An 18331-nucleotide genomic window follows, 5' to 3' on the forward strand; every position below is an offset into this window, starting at 1 on the left:
AAATTGCTCTTTTAAGGGAAAAAGCTCTTTTAGCGTGCTGAGGCGCACAGGGGAGATGATCATCTGCAACACAAACAGGGGGTAGTGCAGCCTGATGTGTGCAACCCACTCAACACGGGAAACCACCACCGCTGAAGCACCGTCCACCAGCACGAAGAGCTCTCCAAGAGCTCAACTTATTCTACTAACCCTAAACCTACCCTAACAGTCTACTCTGAGAGTTAGTAGACATGTAGTTGCAAATTAATGAGAATTAGTTGACATGTAGTTGACATGTAGTTACAAAGTTACTTACAGTTAGTAGAATGTCTAAAGTGGACTATCGAAATAAAGTGTAACCCTTATTTTCATCTTATTTTTCTTCTAATTTCATAACTATTTAATTAGCTCATTTTGTGTAACATTTTCTGTTGTTTGGTTAACGTTTATTGCAATATATTTCTGTTGTGTTTTGGTGTTTTGTTTTTGTGTGTATGACCCTGTGCACAGTCTCTGAGTGGTTATCGGCTATATATTCATTTGAAGGTTTTGGTAGTTCAATTATATAGAAAAGTGCAGTTACAAATTGTAAAATATGCAGGCCTCCTGTGAAAGACAGTTCAAAATTCAAGACCATGTATTTTGCTCACATTCTCATTGTCATAGTTAAAGTGAACAACATTTGTGTGAATGTAAGGTGCACTAACTTCTACATCTGCTAGTAATTACCTTGGGACCAGTTGATTCAAACTACTGTTCTTTCAGTCCTTCATTGGTAAGACAAACAGACAGCCCCGCCCCTAACTCACTTCATTGGTTGAGCCAATTTGTCTCTGCGTGATAATCTGAGATGGAATTATTTTTACACATTTAAGTTCTAACTTACAAAGTTAATATCCACCAGCAGACAACCTTTTTTTAACCTGTCTAGTTTCCTTTAGAAGAGGACAGGTCTTGAATCTAACATTATAACATAGCTGTCCAACTTCAAACTTCAGCTTGTTCTGCTTTTTTTTTTTTTGCTGTGGAAACTGAATATTAGAATCACCTTCTCAAATGCACCCAACCTCACCTGTGTCTTCTCTCTGCGTCTCTTTCTGAAAAACACAGAAACACACATTCCTCCACAGAACGGTATCTTGTCATTCACACACTCAGCTGGAGGAGCTTTGAGTACGGCGATAGCGCACAAAATGTTCCACGTCGAAAAGAACACGAAATGGCACAATCATCACAGCATGGATGCTCGAGCACACCATACAGAGCAAACCATCCTTCGGCAATTACATACTCCTCTTACATGCGCTTTCCCAATTAATGATAACCGTAGTATCTCAACAGTCTCCACATTCTCAATTATAAACAGTCATAACAAAGCTTCTCTGTGCTAAATGGAAGCCAGTCAGGCGTGCGCGAGGCATAATTGTTACAATGTTGAAAGTCACAGTTAATTAAAGGTCACCTAAGCTGCTGCAAACATGCGGGAATAGTGATGAACGGATCAAATGCAGGGTGCTGCTGTCCTGGAGAGGACATAAACTGCTGCTGCGGCTGTGCCATATGTGTTACAAAAGCCACAGAGCTGCAGTGGATAATTTACTATGAAGTCTTCACCTCGTATTAATGGATCATTTCAGCCTCATCCAATAAGCACATTTTAATGAGCTGCTGGATGATGGGGTTGAATTATGCTGCATAGGCCATTGTGATGCCAGGACAGGTTTTGCTGGCTCATCATTGTCATCTGTTCATCAGTTTGCAACAAGCAAACTTCTCTGCGCCTCTTAAAGGAATATGTCACCAAAAATGAACATTCTGTCATCATTTACTCACCCCTGGGTCGTTCCAAACCTGCCTGTCTTCTGTGAAACACAAAAGAAGATGTTTTGAAGAGCGTTTTTGTCCATTCATTGAAAGCCAATGGAGTCCAAACAAAACACTGAGACATCTTTCCGCAGAAGTATGTCAGTCATACAGGTTTGGAAAAACAATATGGTGAGTAAATGATGAGCAGGCAGTAATTGTCATTTTAATATTCAAAAATGACCATAAAATATCATAAAATTGATCAGTATGACTCATGTCATGAACGTTCCTGAGAAACGTTTGTTCACTGATTCAGTCAGAATGATTTGCTGAGTTAACAGCTAACTGGAGGGGAAGATTATCTTTGAATAACAAATTAAACATCGGTCTGTTCATCTTATGACTTCAGAAGATTTTTATCGGCTATATTGCGCACTATTAAAATGGACTACTTTTATGATTACTTTTACTTTTGTGTCCATTTTTATACATGTGTAAGCCTCAGACCCCATTGGGACAGTATGGAAATTGACAAGGAGTAGAATTCATGAATTCTTTGTTTTTTATAGGGCGAAAAAATAAAATATTCCGGGTTTAGAATGACATGAGGGTGAGTAAATTATCCCAGAATATGTATTTTAGTGAGCTGTCCCTTTAAGCTTCAAAAAGGACACAAAATACCATAAAACAGATCAACACGACTCAGAAGTCATTCTTCTGGAGATACCTGATAGTAGAGAGGAAGTAGAGAAGTCTAATTTGTTTGAATCATTCCTTTGAGATGGATATTTCATTGAATCGGTTCACTCAGTTTTGGTTTGTTCACTGATTTGGTTCTTGAGTTCAGCTCACTCAACTCAGAGAATGAACATGAATATGGACTACTTTGAAGATTCACTTTTATGTTCTTTTTATATTTGGAGGAGTAGAATTATTTGTTTTCGTCTTTCAGGTTCGGAATGACATGATGGTGAGTAAATGATAACAGAATCTACATTTTTGGGTGAACTGTTCCTTTAAATGCATACTGCATATACATCCTGGAAGACCTATTCATACTGGACCAAACATCTCAACATTTGATAACATTTGTGATGGTCTCTGGAGAACTGTCCTTCAGATATGGTCTCCATAAACAGAGAGAAGTGATTAGTGAAATTGAAGTTTATAGTAACAATTACCTGATAAGAGTTTGCTGAATTGTATAGCTTTTCATCTCAGTTTCATAGGCAGGTTGCAAAACCCCTTCCTGCTCTGACCTGTCAGATACCTAAATTTAAAAAAAGAGATATGTACATCCATAATAAAACGTGGTAGATTGAGAGAGGCATTCTTTAGCATTATGATGTACTCCATTATGGAGGTAGTTATTGCTGAGTTGACTCCGTGGTTGCTGCGGGCTTCCTGGAGGTCTTTGAAACAGTCCAGGGAATGCTTTCACCTTACTTAATCCTGCATGAGTTTTACGACTGCAGATGCGGGGAAGACGAACCTCAAAAACCCTCCATGGAATGTGCGAGTTTGATGTGTGTGTCTCCATCATGTAGGTGGGTCTGTTGTGAGACAGATCCTACAATACTATAAAAACACAAGTTATACTCACAATATTCTCCTTGTTTTAAGTAACCAACAGAGATGTCTGGGAAAATATATTCAGTATTTCATATGAAACAGTTTGCTGATTTGCAAGCTCCCGGCATGCATTGTAGCATGAATAAATTATGTATTAAGTGCAGGGCAGGTGTTTTTTTTCTTCCTGTCTGCTATTGTTGTTGTTATCGCTTTTATTTGTTAGCTTTATGTGGGGATGTTAAAGCTAATCTTTTTACTTAATGAGGCTTGTTGAGGTTTGTGTATTACGTTTTAAGGTGCTTCTGAACCTATATGAATATGGAAGATCATTTCCACCACATAAAAAAAATCATGCTTTTGTAAATCATAATTGTCACCTAAAAAGATGCTGAGCATCATGAGATACTATGTCATAATTAGATAAAAAAGTTATAGTTATGAGAAAAATGTTGAAAAGGTGTATTTATATAATTTACTTTATCTTATAATTTTAATGTTTTATAATAATTTCCAATTGTTGTGTCATAATTATGAACTTTTACCTGCATAATTTTACATTTTGATATAATTTAAAGTCCCTTTTGGCAGAATTATGACTTGATGATAATTTTTGTCTGTCAGTTTAGAATTATTTCATAATAATGACTTTATACCTCAAAATTAGATATCTGTTTTGTCATAATTATGATTTACCAAAGCTTTTTTTTTTATATGGTAGAAAAGGGTTTCCATAACATGAAAGTATTATACGTAATGCTTTTACTTTGCAAGGTTTGCATCCTTTTACTTTTTTTATTGGTATTTTGCTGAGTATGAAATCTGAAAAAGTTTATTTGAACTGACAAGCACATTTTGCTCTTAGTGAATTAAAAAATTAAAAAAATAGCAAAACAAAAAAAGTATTATTTAGAATTTAGAAAAATATATATATAAATGCACCATGTTGTCTTAATTTCTAGGTCTTTTTAAAGCTGCAGTCTGTAACTTTATTGTGTTCAAAATTTACTAAATTTATATAATAAGCGAGTACACCATGAATCTATTTTCCAAACCATGTTTTTGTCTTGTTCTGAATCACTATGGTACACCAATAATAAGTGTTTATATTCTGACTATTTTAGACTGGTTGGTACCGCTGCGGAGTAGCCCAGTACCTGCGTGATTCGTCATAGACATAAACAGAGAGAAGTAGCTCTGGCTACCATGTTCTTCTGCAAGACGCACGCAGTTCTGTTTATTAACTGCTAGAGCGCAAAAAGTTATGGACTGCAGCATTCATTTAAAAATATATATATATATTTTTTAATTAATTTATTTATTTTAATCAATGTCACACTACTGCATACAAGAAATCACTGAATAATAAGATACACTGGGTGGAAAAATGCTGAAAGCTTTCCCAAATCTTAAATTATATTTACCCAGATTTGTGGTTTGCTTTTAAGAAGTACTAATAGCACGACATGATCCCGGAGTTCTGCACATCTTTTTGCCACAGGTACTAATGCATTTGTCAGCATCGCTCTGGGTCAGATTGTGATTTTGGACCTCAGCGTGAGAGCTTCCCTTAAGCTGCTTCTCCACAAAATAAATTGTATTTGTCACACACTCGATGCCACCGAATGCGCGACACCAACATCACAGCAACATTGCTAGCCGCGGGCATCTTTGTCTCTCCTACAACATTTTCACAAACTAATGCGCTCACCCTCTGGGAATTCCACCCTTTTACTTACTGCCATCATTAAAAGTTTTCTTTGAGCTCGAGTGAATCTGAGCCACTGGTCCTGCCCTCATAAGTATGCTGGTGCGTCTCTAATGCATGCCGTGCGAGGCCGAGGCAGTTAAACTACTCCTCTGCATGTGAAAATGGATGATGGAGGCCATGTCGCTGTGGTACTGCGAAGCGGGCCATCGTCGGCGCGTGGAGGAAAATGACATCGCTCTGAATGCACGCAGCGGGAGGAGACCGCCTGCCTTTCTGCCCATGACTGGCTAATGGCCTATGAAACAGGCATCACAGACCACGGAGCGGCAACGGGCCACAGAGCCATATTTTCTTTGATCTCAGAAAACAGATTTCATTTCCAATGCATGGCCTTTTTCTGCCTGCCAGGTAATTCTTCAAGTCCCTGCTTTCCAAAAACCCAACTTTACTTCAAACTTGGTTTCGGTGCAGTCTTCTGAAAAATACCAGCTTATATGCAATTTAGACAAGGAGCTAGACAGATCAAATAGGATCTTCAATGTAAATTTCTTAATCTTAATTTAGCTTTTTTTTCTTTAATTAAAAACCTGAATTTGATTCAGCTCAATGTTATACACTTAAACTGCCCTCAACTTACCAAAATTTAAGTTTTTTTTATATATTTCTCATATTTTATACATTTCAGTATTTCTGCTTCAAAATGACATTGAAATGAAATGATAATTCAATGTTTTTTATTTTTTATTTTATTTATTCATAATTAATTGTGACATTTCCAACAGTTTCTTAGTGGCAGGCTGATCATAACCCCCCCCCTGTGTCTACTTTTAAACACTGATGGGATTTAACAATCCTGTCAGGTTTCAGCACATTAAGGGCAGTTTATGTGTATAACATTGGGTTTTCATCAAATTCTGGTTTGTAATGACGAAAAATTAAAAAATTAAGCTTACTATACCTGATACAATACATGAATATTGATTTGAGTTTAAATTATGTTAACATGTTGCTTGGATCATTATATTAAAACTACAGTACTAAAATGTAGACTCTAAGAAAGGTACTGGGTACTTGGTTAATATTAATGGTAACTGTTATGAGTTATAAAAAGTATTATATTAAAATACATAATAATAATAATATATTAAGTATTATATGTAATGTTATGTTTTAATTTTATACTAAATTTTAAATTGAGCATTCAATGTCTTTGTCTATATTATGACATTGCTCAACAAAACAAAACATATCAAATCTTTGCTTTGTGTTGCCTATCAAAATTTTACATTCTAACTCATCTTGATGTGTCGAGAAAACAACAGTTCTAGCCAGTGATTACAACACAAGTATTTAATAAGTGGCGTGACATGTGGCCAAGTATGGTGACCCATACTTGGAATTAGTGCTCTGCATTTAACCCATCCAAAGTGCACACACACAGCAGTGAACACACACACCGTGAACACACACCCGGAGCCAGTGATTACAACACAAGTATTTAAAACGTTATAAACAGAGCCAAATCTAATTGACACATTCCTGCCGTTTCACAGTTGCCAAAACTAACACAGATATGCAAGTCCAAACATCAAACCGTCGAGAGCAAGCTGAGTTTTTAGGCAGTTTTGGGAAGCCGTAAGATTGTTAGCCAAGAAGCTTTAAGCATTCAGGGCATTTCCAGGTAACCCCCCTCCAGCACTGATTGCACCGGGGGGCTCATGCTCTGACATTCTGCTAAAGTAATCGCACAAACTGATTAAAAAAATAAATAAATAAACAAACAGCACCAACCACCCGCACGGAACATAGTCATTGTCTCTTTGCTTCTGTTTATCAAGCAAGCGAGCCTGAGGAGGGTGCATCATTTATTAAGTTTCAGCGCGCATTTCATTGCAAACAGCATCAGAGTAGTTTACTATCCATTCTGAGTGAGTTCTAGCCTGTGGTGCTGCCTCAGGCACCTGCTAAGAAGCTGCGATAGCAACCTCCACCCTCCCGCTTCACGCTAACAGGAGCTTAAACATCATACCGCCATCACGCATGCCATTACTTGGTGACATCACCATAACCAGGTCACTTTATATCATTGGGAAGCCGCTGCACCAGCGTAATCTCCTCATGATTTTCCTGAGGTGCCCATGAATGAAGAAAACACATTACTCCACTCCACAGGGCATCCAGCATCCACCCTCATGCTCGCCTGACGCCAACCACACAGCTTGGAATTTTGTGCTTCTGTTTTTGCCTGAAATACTAGCCGTTTGTTTGCATTTCATTTATAGATGTGAGCCACTGTCTTACGGTTTCTTTGGGTTAGCAGCATGTGCGGCACTAGTGGTGAGCTTCCAAAGCTTTCGTGCAGGATTTCTTTTTCTTTTCTTTTTCTTTCCTTTATTTATGAGACAGTAAGTGAGATGAAAAAGTAGGAGTGAGAGACTGAGGAGAATGAGATCACACTTTTATTCTAAGCATCTACACAAGTCACTGTACCAGCTCAAACATTTTTTAATCACAATATTTTACCCACTAGAATACTGTATGTGGAATATATTTGGAGTATTTGGATATGTTAGAACTTGCGGAATTCTTATATTAGGGATAGATTAATCTTTCCTATTTTGAAAGCATGTATCTATCTATCTATCTATCTATCTATCTATCTATCTATCTATCTATCTATCTATCTATTCCATCCATCCATCTCTGTTATATCTTATATATTTATTTCTATATCTTTGTTATATGCTATATTCAATATTTTATTTATTTATTTATTTATTAATTCATTCATTTATTCATTCATTTTTGGCCTACCCCTTTCCATGTTTCCAATATCTCCTTGCTGTTTTTTTATTTATTTATGTGCACACCTCTATTTTATGCATCCACCCTGTTACTACTAAATTTTTCACCTTTTAAATCAAAAAGCCATCTTTTTTATAACTTTGGCTGTGTTTTAAATGAATTAGGTGAATAAGTAATTACTTTGTGACTACCTACTTTAAAAAAAAGGTATGGTCTGTATAGTATTAATGTGTGCAGTATGAATTTAATCCAGATGTGCAATATTTGCCATGTTGTTTTTGCCACATGACTGACATTTAAAGTCCTCCCCTGAGGCCTCATGGGATAAAGTGTCTATTGGATGCACACCTCAGCATTTTTTCCTATACTGTTTTATAGATACTGTAAATTTAGACATAATACACTTTACACATTTTCAAAAATGTACTTTAAAAGTCATCCTACCAAAAAAGGTACCAATTTCATATTTCATTATAAAGTGTACAATATTCCAGTATTTCAACAAAAAGCTGCCCCCATACGCACTCACATAAGTCTGGGCTGAGCCCTAATTGAGCACTGGCCCACGAACAGCCCACTGGGTGGCACAATCAATAAAGTGGGCCTTTTTTAGATAACGGCATTCCAATGCTTTACGAATATAATGGCATCTGGACAGCCGTGTTTATTTGCGCAAGGAAACTGAAAGAGACAGAAAATGAAAGAGAGGAAGAGGAAGAAAGAGCTATGAGGTAGGTTTGCTTGTATGAAAAGACGCAACACAACTGCACTCGACTGATAACCCTACAGATGGATTACCTCATCAATCATGTGTCGACACAGTTCTATCGCTCTCCATATAGCACAAGGCAGCCGACGCATTTTGCCTTTTCCTTCTATTGTCGACTATGAAAGGCACCACAGCATCTAAGATTACTAGCTCAGCTCTATTAGCATAATATTTACAAAGAGATAAAGAACCTTGTGTAATTCAACATTTTCTAAGACGCGTTCCCGTGACGTGATTGATAACCTGTTTTGTAACAAAAAAGGACCATAAATACACAAACACTGGTCCACATGGTTCAGAAACTGTCACCACAAACAGAAAGAATGGACAAATGTTTGGTCAGAAAACAGTGATGGGTCACAACCAAAAAAAACAAAAAACTGTTCAGATTTGGCTGTTGACCACATGATAAAACAATGCTAAATGCACATTATAATAAGATATATAAATTGCAGAATAAACTGGCATATCAACTTTTTGGTTAACTTTAAAGGTTGTGTGCCCAATCTAGCTTTGTAGAAGCTAATCAAATTATGCAGATCTAGCAGGGACAAGCTATGTGGCATACTCAAAACCCATGTGCAAAATTATCAAAAATGTTGCAGAAAATACAAACCATATATTAAATACTTGCAACAAGGATAGACTAAATGAAAACTTCTCAAGTGTATTCTAATGAAGGGATTTGTGTCTCTTATGTATACAGTATAAATAACTAACAATGAATAGTTAACTTTGACTGTGCAGATATTTTCCTAAATGCATCAACAATAAATCCCATTTCTGGGTAATTGCAATTGTTTTTATCTCACAATTCTGACTTTTTCTCGTTATTACAAATTTATATCTCACAATTCTGATTTTTCTCACAATTACATATTTATATCTCACAATTCTGACTTTTTCTTGTAATTACAAGTTAATATCTCACAATTCTGACTTTTTCTCACGATTACAAATGTATATCTCACAATTTTAACTTTTTCTCAGAATTACAAAATTATATCTCACAATTCTGACTTTTTCTCACATTTACAAATTTATATCTCACAATTCTGACTTTTCTCACATTTACAAATTTATATCTCACAATTCTGACTTTTTCTCATAATTACAAGTTAATATCTCACAATTCTGACTTTTTATCACAATTACAAATGTATATCTCACAATTTTGAATTTTTCTCGTAATTACAAGTTTATATCTCAATTTTGACTTTCTCACAATTAACATTTTATATCTCACAATTCTGACCTCTTCTTGTAATTACAAGTTAATATCTCAGAATTCTGACTTTTTCTCACGATTACAAATGTATCTCACAATTCTGACTTTTTCTTGTAATTACAAATTTAATATCTCACAATTCTGACTTTTTCTCGTAATTACAAGTTAATATCTCACAATTTTGACTTTTTCACACAATTACAAATTTATATCTCACAATTCTGAATTTTTCTCGTAATTACAAATTTATATCTCACAATTCTGACTTTTTCTCGTAATTACAAGTTAATATCTCACAATTCTGACTTTTTCTCACAATAACAAATGTATATCTCACAATTCTGTATTTTTCTCGTAATTACAAGTTTATATCTCAGTTTTGACTTTCTCACAATTAAGAGTTTATATCTCACAATTTTGACTTTTTCTCACAATTAATATTTTATATCTCACAGTTCTGACCTCTTCTTGTAATTACAAGTTTATATCTCACAATTTTGACTTTTTCCTCACAATTAATCATTTACATCTCACAATTCTGACTTTTCTCGCAATTACAAATTTATATGTCACAATTCTAACTTTTTCTCGTAATTACGAATTTATATCTCACAATTCTGACTTTTTCTTGCTATTACAGGTTTATATCTCACAACTTTGACTTTTTCCTCAGAATTGTGAGTTTTTTTCACAATTATGAGGTTTTATCTCACAACTCTTATCTCTTATAGAAAAAAGTTTAAATCTGTTTTTTTCTCTCTCTTATTCATATCTTGCAATTCTGAGATTATATCTTGCAATTCTGATCTTTTTTTTTTTATAATTTATTTTTGGCATATTGTTTGGCTAATGGAGTTGATGCACAGTTCAATTCTAAGGTAATTTTTGTTTATTTTTATGTACTGAACATTTTTGCACTGTGTTGCCCAATGTAAAAAATATTCCCGGATATCACTCGGAAATGCATTCGAGAGTTTTTGACAGCGAGGAAAACATGTCATAACCTTAGAAAAAAAGGATCGGTGATGGTGCTGCATATGGACGTGAGCACTCAGCAAAGCAGAGTTAGTTAAACTCAAGCGGAGAGGCTGTCTCTTCTCTAGCAGCAGAGTTGGGAGCACATTAAAGTCGTCCCTAAGAGCGGTAAGACAAAAACTACCGCTGCTGGAGAGCTCGTTAAAATTCTATGAGACAGATGCCATAATGGGCCAAGAGGCCTCGCTATCAGGAAGTTCTTTTTCATGTTCCCACACAAAACACAAGTCCCTCAGCACGTTTTGATGTTCATCTACATCACTTTAATCCTGCCTCCTCTGAAGATGTGTTCTGCCCTCCCACCCCTGTATATTGTCTTTCTGTAACTCATCCTGTCCCATGGAAATTAGTAGCAGTCATAATATCTAACATTTCCATGGGAACGTGTTCTCTTTGATATCTTTTACACCGATGCATGTAAATGCACGCATTCAAGCGGATATTCTTGATATGCGTGTGCATATTCAACTGATTTTGTCGTGTATGAGCATTTAAGTAAAGTAAACATGAGTTTAATAAGCATGGGAGCACTCCAAGACTTCAAAGTAGTAAAATTAATCTCCCGAGCCTTAATTCTTTTGAGGAATAAATAAATCCAGCAAATGCAAATTACTAGATGTCATTTACAAATAAAACTCCTACAGAATAAATAAGATTTCAAAGATATCTAGACATAGTTTTGAACAAGAATGGGGATACAGTCTGTCTTTGGACTCGTGTTAAATAACGAATTTCATCTAGAAAAAAAAGGGCAAGGACATCGAAGAGGAGGATAAAGCAGTGTTTACAAATGTGTACGTATAGTGTAATTAGCCTTAATGTCAAACAATGCATCACAGAATGGCAACAACAGTGTCGCCTTTCTGCTATTGTTTAAATGTGACAAAGCCAGAAGCATAGTTTCATTAATCTCTCTGCCCTCATGTTTGATTGCCTTTCACCTGCGCATTCTGGGCTTCCAAATTACCTTTTGTGCAGTTACTCGTGTCAATAGACCAAAAAAAAGGTCTAAAGTCAGTCAACGACTGAAGTACACAAATGAATAGCAAAGAACACACTAAACATGCGCTATCACTTGCTGTGGTGGCATCAAACCTCAATACTCAAGGGGGTGATGAAGTTACATATGTCTGTGCAATTAAGCCGGATCTGTAGTAACTGGTTATACAAATGTTGACTTTAACTAACTTGCTAAGCAAGATTTTCTTCAAACTGTTACCATGACAGCAGTGTTCTAAGTGGGCCAGTGCTCAGCAGCAATTATGCTTTTTTCACAGTGCCAAGAATTATTTTTCCGTATCGGCAGCTTTCATAAACGGACGGTACTCTCTTCTGTACCTGCTCGATGATCTGCCCTGTTGCTCTCAATGTTTTGTATTTGGTGCATTTTGTAGGGTATTCTGCCAGCATGTCAGAATGACATATTAAAGGAACAATAACCAACAATTTACCTGTTTTTATGTTTGGGACACGTAAACCAAATAAATGAAAAATCCTTGTTAAATCCTTATTAAATGAAAAATAATTATTAGTGTTTATGAACCCTAAAAAGGGCAAAACCATAAAGATACATTTTTCCATCTTATTAGGACACAAATAATATTTTTTTTAAAACATGACATTTATTTTTGAATTCTTGCTTGGCAATGCATGCCACAACATTTTAGCTACTTTTAAAAAGCATTTTACTCTCTAATAACTTCTGGTAAACGTTTGTTGTAATATTGTGTTAAACAATAATTAGAATGTCTATTGCATGCTTCATTTCTATTTCAATTATAGGTCATCAAGTAAAATATTTTTGCTCTGAAATCTTTCATGATTGCTGTAATATAAATTTAATAATAATTTTTATAGTGTTAGTAATAATTCAAGATGAACATGTACCGGGCTGAACCAGCTTGGGTTTTATACCTTTGTCTTTTTCTTTATTTCTTTTTTTTTTGTCAATAACATTTTTTTTATTCATGTTAAAAAAATAAATGTTGAATATAACTTTTGAGGAAGGTTTAATTGTATATCTCTCGATAATCACTGAATTGCAATGAGCTGCATATATATATATATATATATATATATATATATATACAGTGGGGAAAATATTTATTTGATCCCCTGCTGATTTGGAAGTTTGCCCACTTTCAAAGAAATAAAGGTTCTATAATTTATATAGTAGGTTTATGTTAACGGATAGAGACAGAATATCAACCAAAAAATAAATAAAAAAAAACACATTATATAAAGGTTAGAAACTGATTTGCAGTTCAGTGAGTGAAATAAGTATTTGATCCCCTACCAACCAGCAAGAATTCTTGCTCCCACAGATTGGTTATGTGCCCATGTGGAACACAGATTAGTCCTGCCACTTTAAGAAGTTACTCCTAATGTCTGCTTGTTAGGTCATAAGACACCTGTCCACACAATCTGTATCTTCCATTCCAACCTCTCCCACCACCATGGGCAAGACCAAAGAGCTGTCAAAGGATGACAGAGGCAAGATTGAAGATCTGCACAAGGCTTGAATGGGCTACAAGACCATCAGCAAGAAACTGTTGGTGCGATTATTCGGAAATGGAAGAAATACAAAACGACCATCAATGTCTGGAGCTCTGTGCAAGATCTTGCCTCATGGGGTAAGGATGATCATGAGAAAGGTGAGGTATCAGCTCCGAACTACACGGGAGGAGATTGTTAATTATCTTAATGTAGTTGGGACCACAGTCACCAAGCAAAACATTGGTAACACACTACGCCGCAATGGACTGAAATCCTGCAGCGCCCGCAAGGTCCCCCTGCTCAAGAAGACACATGTACAGGCCCATTTAAAGTTTGCCAATGAACATCTAAATGATTCAGAGAAGGCTTGGGAGAAAGTGCTGTGGTCAGATGAGACCAAAATTGAGCTCTTTGGCATTAACTCGACTCGCCGTGTTTGGAGGGAGAGAAATGCTTTCTATGACCCCCAAGAACACCATCCCTACAGTCAAGCACTCTAAGCACGAGGTGGAAACATTATGCTTTGGGGCTGTTTTTCTGCTAAGGGTACAGGACGACTTCACCGCATTGAGGGGCAAATGGACGGGGCCATGTACTGTAAAATTTTCTCAAGAAGAAGCACATTAAGGTCATGGAGTGGCTAGCCAGTCTCCAGACCTCAATCCTAAAGAAAATCTGTGGAGGGAGCTGAATCTTCGAGTTGCCAAATGACAGCCAAGAAACCTTAAGGATTTAGAGAGGATCTGTAAAGAGGAGTGGATCACAATCCCTCCTGAGATGTGTGCAAACCTGGTGACCAACTACAAAAAATGTCTCACCTCTGTGCTTGCCAACAAGGGTTTCTGCACCAAGTACTAAGTCATGTTTTGCTTGGGGATCAAATACTTATTTCACTGAAATGCAAATCAATTTCTAACCTTTATATAATGTGTTTTCTCTGGGTTTTTTGGTTGGTTTTCTTTCTCTATACGTCAAAATAAACCTACCATAAAAATGAAAGGCCCTTAATTTCTTTGTAAGTGGGCAAACTTACAAAATCAGCAGGGATCAAATAAATATTTTCCCCACTGTATATCTTTATACCCCTAAAAGGGCAACATATCCCCTGAGATACAAACATTTACAGGCAGATTATGAAAAATGTCAAAATTAAATTTGTAAAATTTCAGCATAAACATAACAAGTTAATGCTTAACAACAACCGTTTAAACATGTAAGTCTCCTACAAATATTGGAAATATATGAAATACAGTAAGGGTGAGTATTTTCCCACAACAGGTGGCCATGATGTTTTTTAATGCTACCTGTGAACTAAACAAATAATGTACGAGCAAAGTCAACAGATCTAAATATTACAAACATGAACAAACACTCTTTCAACATGAAACCAAGAAATGTGACCTACACTTCCACTGCCGGTCCCCACAGCCCCCAGGATACCTCGCCCCTTTTAGAAAATCCAATGTTAATTCAATGCTTCCTCTATTTTTGGAGTTAAGCATACAGAAGGCAACATTGTCAAAATGATCCCTGTTCACACGGATCCCTGAAAATAACTACAATCGCTATATTATTTATGCCGGGCCAGTAGTTGGCGATGTCACTGTATAAAGAAACAGTACGGACATCACTGTTTTTCACAAATTCGTTTTTTTATGATAATGGTATAGGTTTCAAAAACTTGCACATTGAAACTCGTTTTCTAAGTTTTCGGGCCCTCAAAATGCTGCTGTTATGTAAATGAACAGCAAAAACGCATTTTCCATTCTTAGATGAAAACAGTGTCGTATAAATGCCCCCAATATGATTTGCATTTTTAAAAAAGTGTGTTTAATGCTTATTTATGGAATTTATTACCACTATATTTGATAGAGAAATCAAAATGTATTGCATAGTAGGAATTACCCATTTGTGTTCACATACTTGTGTAGAGTGTGTTATGAGCCTAAAATGTATTATTAAGAAAGGCACTATGAATAAATTGAAATAGGGAAATGCTTCAAGCTGTTTAAGTGGCATAGATATATTTGATATCCCCAATGTAATGTGTATGAAACAAATTACAGTACATATTTGGTCATTTATGGTGATGGTGGCCTGAGGTGAACCCTTTGTCATTCATAGCTACAGTCATAATCAAGAGCCCTGGCATTTCTTCCTGCTAAAATATTCTTGCACAGTCTATACCTCGATGTTTTATTGTAACAGGAAACATGAGGGGAAAAAAGCAATTTCATGCACCAAGACACATGATGTATAAACAAAATGGATCCCGATATCCTCGTGAAAGCCATAAAACCTTTATAAGATGCTCTGTGTAACTAATTCTTCAGAGCTGATATGTAAGGAATGCAGAGCACTGGTCTGTGCAGGCTAGCTGTCCTCATGGCGCTAATGTGAAAACACAGGCTCCAAATGGAAGTTGTATAGTATGAGAAGTGTGAGGTGATGCTATGGATCGCATTAACTTTCCTGGCCTGATGATCTAAGTTGAGAAATGAGGAAATCTCGCCTCATTGGCTCCATTTCTAGTTTCACTAGAATCTAATGTTTGGTCTGAGGCTGTGAGGGATTTTGTTTGCACTGAAAAGGTCAGTAGCCACACAGTTGTATACAAATCATGGCCTTTGTGTACCACTTTACAAAACTTTATTGATTCAGTTTTGGCTTTCAGCATGTAAGAGCCAAATATTAGCATATAGCTATTTAGATTTATCTGATATTGCGGAGTGTTCGCTGTGGTGGAGACTTTTCTAAATGTCAGTTTTGCATGCGAAATACAAGAGTGATTTCATTCACATTCAGGCAACCGCAAAATTCCAACACCAATTGCCATATGGGGTGAAAAAGAGTGGAAACTTCACTGCTTAGCATTAGCATCTCCATGAGCTCTTTTTGCATAAAGCATGGGAATAGTAGCAGACATTTATGTGGACAAGTGTAAATGCAATGTTCCCATCAAATTTGAGTGTCCTAGTGCAAATACCTCCTTAAAATACCCCTTTCTAGTATGTGATATTGGGAAGTGAGAGTCATGGTGAATCAGTTTGTTTATGGATGGTTCATGTCAAACAATGAGTCACAGATTCAAGTCCCAGCAGCACTTCTGGTCTACTTTTTGAAAAGTGCTGCTGTGCATTGCTATTTTCTTCTGACTCAGTTATGTAAATTAGTTGATATGCATTCTTCTTTTGTACTTGTGTGTAATGTATTTGTTCAAGTTTATTGCTAACCCCTTGAGATCCATGCAAATCCCTCATTGTTTGGTTTCAGTTTTGATTAAATTATAAATTCTACCATCAGACAGTTAAAAATACAGTATATATTTTGCTTCCTTAAGTAGCTTCAATGTAGTGAGCTACTATCTGTTATAAGTATGTGGAGTAACTACAGAGAATTCAACCTTTTTTGACTATAGTGCCTGAATTCAACAACAAGTGTTATTTATGGATCTATTTAGTTAATGATTAAAATGACTCACGGTCTCCGTGAATGAATCTGAATGAATCTTTCTGGTGAAAAGATTCAAAATAATCACTGTGAAGTCACTGAGATTAAACTAAATCCACATCATTTAGCATTTGTTTTACATTAGTTTTATTTTACTTAAAGGTTGTTAAATTAATTAATTAATTAATTAATTAATTAATCAATGAAAACCTTTTATGAATTATACAATGAAAAAAAATGTTAAATGAAAGCTACTGGAAAATTACATTAAAAAAATATGTAAACGTGTAAAAAAAATTGGAGGTATGTGTAAAAACAGGCTTTATGTTTAATTTTAGTACCATTAATATACTATTCTAGTATTTGTTAATATTTTGAATTAGTTTTATTTTTGTTGTTGTTATTATTGCGTTTATGAGCTACTTATTTCCTAATTTGTTTTCCTTTTTTATTTATTTTCTAAATCAACACCATTTAGCATTTGTTTTATATTAGTTTTATTTTACATAAAGATTGATAAATAAATACATACATACATAAAACCTTTTATGAATTATACAATGATAAATTGGTAAATGAAAGCTAATGGAAAAGTTACATGAAAAAAATATGGGGGAAAAACGTCTAGTTTACGTATGTAACCATCGTTCCCTGAAGGAGGAAACGGAGACGTTACATTGTGACTGACGAATTGGGATCTCGCTTCGAGAGACCAATCTACTTCAAGTGTAAACTAAATGAGCCAAAGGACATTGGCATGCGATGATTGCATCTAGCTGCCACTGATAACAGCGTGAGCATAAAAAGGTAGCAGGTGCAATGCATACCAGGTTTTCGCTGAGGAGCCGAGCCGGTAAACCAACCGCTCAGCGGTGGTACAGCAGCCATGGCGACGGGACGTGACGTCTCCATTCCCTCCTTCAGGGAACAAGGGTTACATACGTAACCGAGACGTTCCCTTTCAGTCAGTCACTACGAGTCACGTCGTGACTGACGAATTGGGATCCCTACCAAAGCACCATGGATGCTGCCCCTTCCAGTGTCCTGTGCGAGGCTCCTGCGCCCCCTTTTTGGTGTAGGCCGGGGCTCGCAACAAGAAGACCCGTCACCATTGTCGTAGCACTACACACTCAGTGAGCTTGGATAACACTAGGAAAATATACCCGTTCCACTTGGAACAGGAACGTTGCGGAAGCCCCATCCTTCCCAAAGGAGGTTTCGGAATCACTTACACATATGAACAACCGTTTAGGTGCATATGGAAGATTAGAGGTGATTGTAACCCTCTTGGAAATGGCAGAGGTCTGCCAGAGAAACACAGGCTCTGAGGCTATACTGTGGACTTTACACATATGGGATCCAGCCATCTACCGGTTCTCACGGATTCATCGAGTGAGAGCCTGGCGCCAGACGTTCTGCCACATCTGACTGCCGAGGGGATGGAGGAGCTTGACAGGGTCTACAGTATGGACTCTCTGGAGTG

Source organism: Sinocyclocheilus grahami, unplaced genomic scaffold (assembly GCF_001515645.1).
Source record: "Sinocyclocheilus grahami isolate Dianchi unplaced genomic scaffold, SAMN03320097.WGS_v1.1 scaffold48.1, whole genome shotgun sequence".
NCBI lineage: Eukaryota > Metazoa > Chordata > Actinopteri > Cypriniformes > Cyprinidae > Sinocyclocheilus > Sinocyclocheilus grahami.